Here is a 9,811-nt window from a genome sequence, read left to right as displayed (position 1 = left end):
CCACGTTGACCAAACAGGCTAGGGAAAAGGAAGGGATATGCTTACACAATCATGAAGCAGGGAAGATCATTTATTCTTCAACAAAAGACAAAACAAAACACTGATAAACTTAATTTCAGACTTAACACTATGCCCTCAGCCTTGCTGTGACCCGACACTGATCCCAGATCTGTCTGAGTCTTGGAGCTGCAGTTTCAGTTGGCCATAGACGGTTTGGTCATTAGCAGTGGTACCGGTGGCCATTTTGGGGCCCCATTCACGTCAGCCATTTTGTGTGGAGTAATGGCAAGCACTGCCAGAGCACAGAGCACCAGCGCTAGGTGAACCACATAGAGAACTACACGGAGACAGGACGCTACCGCAGACAGACACAAGGTGGCGATACAGCAGGGCCCGGCCAGCAGGAGCAGGACGGAGTAACACAGGGAGGAGAGGAGCAGAGCAAGAGCGGAGAGGAGGAGCTCAACCACCGGGGAGACCAACCAGGAGTAGAGAGAGAGAGGGGAGAGGAGGAGTTTAACCATCACAGAGACCAACCAGGAGTAGAGAGAGAGAGGGGAGAGGAGGAGCCTGGAAATGGACAGAGGAGGAGCCTGGAAAGGAACAGAATGATAGTTAGTTACCTATCTCCTCTCTCTCTCCCTCCCCCAGTCTTGACATTTCACCCATTTTTCCTAACTACAACGAGCATGTACACAACCCGGTCGGCGGCATCCCATGTTCTTCCAGTACAGTACATTGTAGACTGACCTGATCACAAACACTTCCTTGTTGGGTGACGTCAGACCTCTGGGCATTATGAAGCCCTGAGGGGGAGGGGGGGGGGGGGGGGGGGGGGGGAGGAGAGAGATGTGAAGGGTTAATTTACACAACAGAGGGCTTGGGACATCATGTTCATTAGTGCACACCCGTACAAACCCACTTTTGAAGTGCAAAAAACATCAGTGCAGTTGCGGTGCCCCCAGCTAACAATTCTAGAGAGAAAGAACGTTTTTTTTGTAATGTTCCCCTTGGATGTTTGAGTGTCTAGTTCTGCAGTGGGCCGTACGGCATTTACGGCTATTCATACTTCTTTTCCGCTTTTGGGGGAGCCGACGTGCTCATCCAATAAACCGGTCTGCACCGCACCACTCGTAGCGATAGCCTTCCGGCTAATTACGGCTAACTGGCTAAAATGAAAACACCTTACCTCTTGAGGTGTTGGGAGTCCTTTCCCCCCAGTGCTTGACATAGGAGCTCCTCATTGCAAAATTACATTTACATTTAGGCTATTGTATATTTCACACTATGTTGAGGTAAACATCGGAGTCTAACGCTCGTATGGATTGTCAACCCCCAATACGCGTTCACGTCATCGTTATCAAATCAACTGCGTTTACAGTTAAAAAAACGACTGACAACCGCCACCGATTTCTGTATGCTAGCTATGCTACCAGATTATACGAACGAGAGCTAGCATTTGGCAGTCAGTTCTTCTAAACCTGAAAAAAAGGGGGGACAACTTTTTAAATGTTATGCAGCGAAATTAGCCAAATTCGATTTTGGTAACCACAACGTGGGCCCCTGTTACAATACATCAATCATGACAAATATCCACTTTGTTGGATCAGTTTGTTGAATGTGCACCAATCCAGCGTCCTTCTGTCCCCCAACGGTCTGCATTCCATTGACCGCTTCAACCGCATCTATCCCCCATTACCGCCCCGATCTCTTTCCAGGAGTTGAAACTCTTTTTTTTTGTGTCTGAAATCCCTACGCGAGGTATCATAAAGATGTATTTTAAAAATTTCTGAACTTGTTCCCTCCGCATTGTTCCAAAATTTGGGAGGCACACGGCATCGGCATACGGAGCTCGATTTGGCCTCCGCAAGGCTCCACAATTGCGTCCCACCGCTCTGTACAGAGCCTCCAGACCACATTTCCAGATCAAGCATCAAATTGGCTTTTAGTCCTGGGAACATTCTATTATTCATGTTAGCAAAGACCTTCTGAGAACCAATTTAGCGTGTTTTGGCGTTAAAAGTTAGGAGAACATTCCCTTAAAAGCTGGAATCCTTAATTAAATGAAACTTCCAAGTCCGTTTGTGATATTACAAACAAATAAGTTACTGCAAACAACCAACAGTTTCCCCCCCCCCCCCCCCCTTTGACGTCGCAGGCATGATAGAAAAGCCCAATATATACTATCACATTATGATCCTGCTGCGCGACACTCCTCTGCTCAGATACAACAACAACAATAACCGGCCAGCGGCGCCGTTTCCCCCCCTAATGCGGATTCCATAATTAACGTCAAAACATAACTTACCATAGAACGCCGTTACCATGTTTACCCTCTGAAAACTGGTCCTCTGTAGCTCAATTGGTAGAGCGCGGCGCTTGTAACGCCAGGGTAGTGGGTTCGATCCCCGGGACCACCCATACGTAAAAATGTATGCACACATTACTGTAAGTCGCTTTGGATAAAAGCGTCTAGTTATAAAAAAATAGGGAAAAAAAATAGTTTTTTTAAAAACTGGACACAGGAATGTTCTTGCAACATTCCCATGAAACATGTCTAGAACATCTTGTATTCTGAGAACACGGTAATCACGGTAACCACGTTCTGGGGGAAGTTCTGTTTGACATTAAGGGGAATGGTACTGTATCTTGGGAAGAAGTCCTTGCACATCACTGGAACGTTCCTACAGAAAACATTACCTAATGAGACTTTAAGGGAACCATCTTTTTTTTTTAAAGGTGTGGGAACATTTGTTGTTAGCTGGGGCATCATACCCCTATGGGTTGTTTTACTCACAGACATACAGCAGGGCGAGAGCCACGGCCAGTAGAATCTTCATCTTGTTTCAAACTCCCTCCTCCAACCTCCGGAGGAAAATGTATTTTTTTAAAATTTCATTTGATGTTGTTCTTGTCTAACTGGTCTGTACTCCCTTTATGTTTTGGACCCCAGGAAGAGTAGCTGCTGCATGTGGAACAGCTAATGGAGATCCCTAATAAACAGTAGCTGCTGCATGTGGAACAGCTAATGGAGATCCCTAATAAACAGTAGCTGCTGGATGTGGAACAGCTAATGGAGATCCTAATAAACAGTAGCTGCTGCATGTGGAACAGCTAATGGAGATCCCTAATAAACAGTAGCTGCTGAATGTGGAACAGCTAATGGAGATCCTAATAAACAGTAGCTGCTGAATGTGGAACAGCTAATGGAGATCCTAATAAACAGTAGCTGCTGAATGTGGAACAGCTAATGGAGATCCTAATAAACAGTAGCTGCTGAATGTGGAACAGCTAATGGGGTTCCTAATAAACAGTAGCTGCTGAATGTGGAACAGCTAATGGAGATCCTAATAAACAGTAGCTGCTGAATGTGGAACAGCTAATGGAGATCCTAATAAACAGTAGCTGCTGAATGTGGAACAGCTAATGGAGATCCTAATAAACAGTAGCTGCTGAATGTGGAACAGCTAATGGAGATCCTAATAAACAGTAGCTGCTGAATGTGGAACAGCTAATGGGGTCCCTAATAAACAGTAGCTGCTGAATGTGGAACAGCTAATGGAGATCCTAATAAACAGTAGCTGCTGAATGTGGAACAGCTAATGGAGATCCTAATAAACAGTAGCTGCTGAATGTGGAACAGCTAATGGAATTCCTAATAAACAGTAGCTGCTGAATGTGGAACAGCTAATGGGGTTCCTAATAAACAGTAGCTGCTGAATGTGGAACAGCTAATGGGGTTCCTAATAAACAGTAGCTGCTGAATGTGGAACAGCTAATGGAATTCCTAATAAACAGTAGCTGCTGAATGTGGAACAGCTAATGGGGTTCCTAATAAACAGTAGCTGCTGAATATGGAACAGCTAACGGAGATCCTAATAAACTAAAAAAAACACACACACAAGAGGTTCAACCTCCCCCTTAGTCTCCGTTGCCTTGTGCCTAAACGTGGTGATTACTTTGTAAATAAAAACTGTATTTTTAAAATTCTAATAGGCTTTATTGGCATAAATGGGTACCACTGTTGCCAAATGCAATTATAGTATAATTGAACGATTCTAGATGAGTCTGTAGAGTAGCCTCAGTCTGGTTCTGAACGCTACAATCACCATTCAAACAGGTTGGAGAAGTTCCTCCTATGTTCAGGTCTAGGATCAGCTTCCCCTCCCCCTGTCCTAACCTTAACCATTAGAGGGGAAAAAGGTAAACTGACCCAGAGACTGTCCTGGGGACCCCAAGGGGTGCACGTTTTTTTTTTTTTTTTTTTTCCCCTAACACTACACGGCTGATTCTAATAATCAAAGCTTGATGATTAGTTGATTATTTAAAAATCAGCTGTGTAGTGCTACGGGGCAAAATAACCAAAACGTGCACCCCCCTTCGGTTCCCAAGGACCGAGTTCGGGGAAACCGCTGGTCTAGGGGAAACTTCACGCTACACCAGGGTTCTACAATTCCGGTCCTGGAGGGCCGAAACACTTCTGTTTTTTTATTATTTCTACCTGGTATTTAATTGCACTCACCTGGTGTCCCAGGTCTGAATTAGCCCCTGATTAGGAGAAGGAGAGGATGAAAAAACAGAGGTGTTTTCGGCCCTCCAGGACCGGAATTGAAGAACCCTGCGCTACACCAAAGAAAGAAGTGAATACCTGCTCACCGTTTGTCCAATGGGGTCTGTCTGAATGCGGAGGCACCGGTTCTCATTAGATTAAACCGTAGGCTCTTTACCAGTTGTCTATGAAGTCCGTCCTCGCTTCTCCTCCTCCATCGCGCTAAAAAACAACTGACCAGGTGAAAGCTATGCAGTCTAATGATTATCTTTCACCATTATTGGTTTCACCTGTAAAGTAAAGAGTCTTAAGATTGGTTGATTGGTCTTCTTTGTTGGTGGGCAACACATGTGACTTGAGTCATAACGCCACCGGCTGGACAGGAGGAGTAGAGGGTAGAGAAATACCAGCCCATAGAGGTGGATAGAGGGCCACCTGCTGGACAGGAGGAGTAGAGGGTAGAGAAATACCAGCCCATAGAGGTGGATAGAGGGCCACCGGCTGGACAGGAGGAGTAGAGGGTAGAGAAATACCAGCCCATAGAGGTGGATAGAGGGCCACCGGCTGGACAGGAGGAGGAGAGGGTAGAGAAAGGCCAGCCCATAGAGGTGGATAGAGCACCCTTCTTTGCACCTGTGCCATATTTGGCTCCTGTGACAGCAAGTAAGTCTATGCAAGAGCCCCAGTTTTGCTCTACCCTTCTCCATGACGTGTGACCCCCCGTAGATTTCACTCCCTGGATTTAAGAGTCATGGACTGGTGTCAGGAATACGGTGGAATCAGAATCAGGCTCATTGTGTAAATAGATAGATAGAGAGATAGATAGATAGAGAGATAGATAGAGAGATAGATAGATAGATAGAGAGAGAGAGAGACGGAGAGAGAGACAGAGAGACAGAGAGACAGAGAGAGAGAGAGAGAGAGAGAGAGAGAGAGAGAGAGAGAGAGAGAGAGAGAGAGAGCGAGAGAGAGAGGAGTGGAGAATCATCTCCTATGTTTTAGACAGGTGACAGGCAGCGTCTGTTCCTGCTGGTGCCCCCTACCCCCGGAGCACACACACCTCTACCCCCCCCCACCCAGCGGGAGTCATTATCACAGCTGGGGGTGGGGGTGGGGGGGGGGGCAGTCACCACCCCACCCTAAATGAACCATCTCACCCGCCCATTAAGGTGCTCAACCCCATCCCCCCTCTCCCCCCTCTCTCCCCTTTCCTCACCCCCTGCTGTGAGACCAAGGAGATCTCAGTACAAACAACTGGATGGGTTCATTTTCAGCACACCGTAGAAAAACATTTCACAACGGAAAACGTTTTGCAACAAAAAACAAGAGTTTCTATTGGACAAATTCAGGAAGTTCCCTCCCCTTTAGGGTTCCTAGTGAATACCTCTCTGGCTTCCTTTATATTCATATTATAACCGTCATCATTATACAGGCTTTAGGTTCCTAGTGAATACACCTCTGGTCTCCTTTATATTCATATTATAACCGTCATCATTATACAGGCTTTAGGTTCCTAGTGAATACCTCTCTGGCCTCCTTTATATTCATATTATAACCGTCATCATTATACAGGCTTTAGGTTCCTAGTGAATACACCTCTGGCCTCCTTTATATTCATATTATAACCGTCATCATTATACAGGCTTTAGGTTCCTAGTGAATACCTCTCTGGCCTCCTTTATAGACGTCATATTATAACCGTCATCATTATACAGGCTTTAGGTTCCTAGTGAATACCTCTCTGGCCTCCTTTATATTCATATTATAACCGTCATCATTATACAGGCTTTAGGTTCCTAGTGAATACCTCTCTGGCCTCCTTTATATTCATATTATAACCGTCATCATTATACAGGCTTTAGGTTCCTAGTGAATACCTCTCTGGCCTCCTTTATATTCATATTATAACCGTCATCATTATACAGGCTTTAGGTTCCTAGTGAATACCTCTCTGGCCTCCTTTATAGACGTCATATTATAACCGTCATCATTATACAGGCTTTAGGTTCCTAGTGAATACCTCTCTGGCCTCCTTTATATTCATATTATAACCGTCATCATTATACAGGCTTTAGGTTCCTAGTGAATACACCTCTGGCCTCCTTTATATTCATATTATAACCGTCATCATTATACAGGCTTTAGGTTCCTAGTGAATACCTCTCTGGCCTCCTTTATATTCATATTATAACCGTCATCATTATACAGGCTTTAGGTTCCTAGTGAATACACCTCTGGCCTCCGTTATATTCATATTATAACCGTCATCATTATACAGGCTTTAGGTTCCTAGTGAATACACCTCTGGCCTCCTTTATATTCATATTATAACCGTCATCATTATACAGGCTTTAGGTTCCTAGTGAATACACCTCTGGCCTCCTTTATATTCATATTATAACCGTCAACATTATACAGGCTTTAGGTTCCTAGTGAATACACCTCTGGCTTCCTTTATAGACTTCATATTATAACCGTCATCATTATACAGGCTTTAGGTTCCTAGTGAATACACCTCTGGCCTCCTTTATATTCATATTATAACCGTCATCATTATACAGGCTTTAGGTTCCTAGTGAATACCTCTCTGGCCTCCTTTATAGACTTTCTACACAGTGAGTCCCATCTAGTGTAATATTTCTACACAGTGAGTCCCATCTAGTGTAATATTTCTACACAGTGAGTCCTATCTAGTGTAATATTTCTACACAGTGAGTCCTATCTAGTGTAATATTTCTACACAGTGAGTCCTATCTAGTTTAGTATGTTTGAAATAGTGAGTCCTATCTAGCTTAATATTTCTACAATAAGAGAGATACAATGGAGAGATACCCTCCTGTAGGTTTTCACTCCAACTCTGTTCCTGGAGAGATATCCTCCTGTAGGTTTTAACTCCAACCCTGTTCCTGGAGAGATACCCTCCTGTAGGTTTTAACTCCAACCCTGTTCCTGGAGAGATATCCTCCTGTAGGTTTTAACTCCAACCCTGTTCCTGGAGAGATACCCTCCTGTAGGTTTTAACTCCAACCCTGTTCCTGGAGAGATACCCTCCTGTAGGTTTAACAGAAACAGTGCATTCTTTCATGTATCTCTCCAGGAACAGGGTTGGACAGCCCTGCTGTATTTCTTTAGTGAACATCAACACAAAACGCTCTACAAAATCCATTTATTTTGTTCCTTTACAACGCATTAATCATCTTACAGACAGACATATGGACGAAGAGACAGACAGACAGACAGACCTACAGTACAGACAGAATATCCAAAAACCAGGAAAAACATACTATAGTTAAAACAACATTTCTCCTACAAAAGTTAAAAAAAACATGATAGAAAAACAAGTAAATTGGTAATCATATTACTGGTATATGTACAAAGAAACAAACAAAGTTGTATTAATGCTTTCAGTAAACTGTTATTCTGCAAAGTATTAATGCTTTCAGTAAACTGTTATTCTGTAAAGTATTAATGCTTTCAGTAAACTGTTATTCTGCAAAGTATTAATGCTTTCAGTAAACTGTTATTCTGCAAAGTATTAATGCTTTCAGTAAACTGTTATTCTGTAAAGTATTAATGCTTTCAGTAAACTGTTATTCTGCAAAGTATTAATGCTTTCAGTAAACTGTTATTCTGTAAAGTATTAATGCTTTCAGTAAACTGTTATTCTGTAAAGTATTAATGCTTTCAGTAAACTGTTATTCTGCAAAGTATTAATGCTTTCAGTAAACCGTTATTCTGTAAAGTATTAATGCTTTCAGTAAACGGTTATTCTGTAAAGTATTAATGCTTTCAGTAAACTGTTATTCTGCAAAGTATTAATGCTTTCAGTAAACTGTTATTCTGCAAAGTATGAATGCTTTCAGTAAACGGTTATTCTGTAAAGTATTAATGCTTTCAGTAAACCGTTATTCTGTAAAGCTAAAAACGGTCTATGGTATCGTAACGCCTCGAAACTCATTACTGTGACTGAATCATTAGGGGGGGAGGAAATAAAACGTGACACATTTAAAGGAAAAAACGTTAAAGGAGGAAAGGAATGTCACGTGTAAAAGAGGACGTGGTCATCTTATAGACGTGACACTGATCTAAGGTTAGTCTACTAGTTAAGGTGAGGAAATGGAGAATGTTCTCCCTGATCTGTGCTTCTCCAGAGAGGCACTAGATCAGGGCTGTCCATGGAGGGCAGTCTCTGTCTCTGCTGGTTTTAGTTATTTCCTTTCAATATTTTACATTTACATTTGAGTCATTTAGCAGACGCTCTTATCCAGAGCGACTTACAGTTAAGTGCATACATTATTATTTTTCATACCCCCTGTGGGAATCGAACCCACAACCCTGGCGTTGCAAACGCCACGCTCTACCAACTGAGCTACATCCCCTGCCGGCCATTCCCTCCCCTACCCTGGACAACGCTGGGCCAATTGTGCGCCGCCCCCATGGGTCTCCCGGTCGCGGCCGGCTACGGCAGAGCCTGGATTCGAACCAGGATCTCTAGTGCGATGCAGTGCCTTAGACCACTGCGCCACTCGGGAGATGTGTGTCAGATGAAGACCTAGACAACCAGGTGAGGGGGGAGGTCCTAACTAATCACTATGTGTCAGATGAAGACAACCAGGTGAGGAGAGGTCCTAACTAATCACTATGTGTCAGATGAAGACAACCAGGTGAGGGGGGAGGTCCTAACTAATCACTATGTGTCAGATGAAGACAACCAGGTGAGGAGAGGTCCTAACTCATCACTATGTGTCAGATGAAGACAACCAGGTGAGGGGGGAGGTCCTAACTAATCACTATGTGTCAGATGAAGACAACCAGGTGAGGGGGGAGGTCCTAACTAATCACTATGTGTCAGATGAAGACAACCAGGTGAGGGGAGGTCCTAACTAATCACTATGTGTCAGATGAAGACAACCAGGTGAGGGGAGGTCCTAACTAATCACTATGTGTCAGATGAAGACAACCAGGTGAGGGGAGGTCCTAACTAATCACTATGTGTCAGATGAAGACAACCAGGTGAGGGGGGAGGTCCTAACTAATCACTATGTGTCAGATGAAGACAACCAGGTGAGGGGAGGTCCTAACTAATCACTATGTGTCAGATGAAGACAACCAGGTGAGGGGAGGTCCTAACTAATCACTATGTGTCAGATGAAGACAACCAGGTGAGGGGAGGTCCTAAATAATCACTATGTGTCAGATGAAGACAACCAGGTGAGGGGAGGTCCTAACTAATCACTATGTGTCAGATGAAGACAACCAGGT

The 9,811-nt window shown here is 43.9% G+C and overlaps 1 protein-coding gene across 1 annotated transcript in view; it reads right to left on the bottom strand.

The window, feature by feature from the left end:
• Positions 1 to 7,698: 7,698 nt before the first annotated feature.
• LOC311116727 (maternal embryonic leucine zipper kinase-like) overlaps positions 7,699 to 9,811 on the bottom strand; it is a gene marked incomplete at its 5' end in the record, with an annotated part of 24,301 nt that continues 22,188 nt past the window's right edge. Inside the window, one exon of the mRNA XM_084191768.1 lies at positions 7,699 to 9,811. This exon is cut by the window's right edge and continues 499 nt beyond it.

This window comes from Coregonus lavaretus, assembly GCF_964263955.1.
Source record: "Coregonus lavaretus genome assembly, contig: HAP1_SCAFFOLD_4602, whole genome shotgun sequence".
Classification (NCBI taxonomy): Eukaryota; Metazoa; Chordata; class Actinopteri; order Salmoniformes; family Salmonidae; genus Coregonus; species Coregonus lavaretus.
This window is presented reverse-complemented; position numbering and strand designations above follow the sequence as displayed.